The following is a 1,162-nucleotide window of genomic DNA, read 5'->3' on the forward strand; positions in this document are numbered from 1 at the left end:
AACATTAAAGGGATAGTTCACCAAAAATAAATAAATAATTAAATTCTGTCATCATTTAGGCTACTCCCCCTCATGTTGTTTCAAACCTGAATGACTTTCTTTTGCACAACATAAAATAAGGTATTTTGAAAACTGTTGGTAAAAAAAAGCTGTTTTGGTTACCAGTGACTTTCATTGCATGAACAAAAAATATTGAGATGTTTCACAAATTACCTTCTTTTATGTTGCATACTTTATGTTAGGCCATTGTAGCCTAAATATTTAACACAATAATAGCTTTACATTAACTTTTGGAGGTATCTTCACAGCCAAATTTTGTTTGCGATTAATTAATCGCAGCACCCTGTAATTAATTAGATTAAAATTTTTAATCGACTGACAGCCCTACTATAAATACATCTGTTATGCTGAATGATGATGGATATATATATATATCCAAACGTTTGGGGTCGGAAAGTCTCTTCTGCTCACCAATGCTGCATTTATTTAATCAAAAATACAGTAAAATCAGTAAAATTGTGAAATATTATTACATTTTAAAATAACTGTTTTCTATTTGAATATATTTTAAAATGTAATTTATTCCTGTAATGCAAAGCTGAATTTTCAGCATCATTACTCCAGTCTTCAGCGTCACATGATCTTCAGAAATCACTCTAATATGCTGATTTGCTGCTCAAGAAACATTTCTGATTATTATCAATGTTGAAAACAGTTGTGCTGCTTCATAATTTTTGTGAAAACTGTAATACATTTTATTTTTCAGGGTTCTTTCATGAATAAAAAGTTCAAAAGGACCGCATTTGTTTGAAATAGAAATCTTTTGCAACATTATAAATGCCTGTACTGTCACTTCTGATCAATTTAATTCATCCTTTCCAAATAACTTCTTTAAAATAAAATGTACTGACCTCAGATCTTTGAGTGTTAATGTACATATACTTATTTTACAATGCAAAATGTTTTCTTTTAAAGGTAAAGTTGACATTTGCATTAGTGTTTGTATGTTTTTGAGAGCTATAAACTGACTGACAAATGATTTTTCTATGACTTTTATGTCCACCGGACATATCAAAGCTGACCTTTGACCTTTTTGACTGAGTGTGTGTTGGTGGAGCTACAGTGCAGTTTAAACTGACAACACACACACACCGTCCGTCCT

Source organism: Sinocyclocheilus anshuiensis, unplaced genomic scaffold (genome assembly GCF_001515605.1).
Source record: "Sinocyclocheilus anshuiensis isolate Anshui unplaced genomic scaffold, SAMN03320099.WGS_v1.1 scaffold2275, whole genome shotgun sequence".
In the NCBI taxonomy this organism is placed as follows: domain Eukaryota; kingdom Metazoa; phylum Chordata; class Actinopteri; order Cypriniformes; family Cyprinidae; genus Sinocyclocheilus; species Sinocyclocheilus anshuiensis.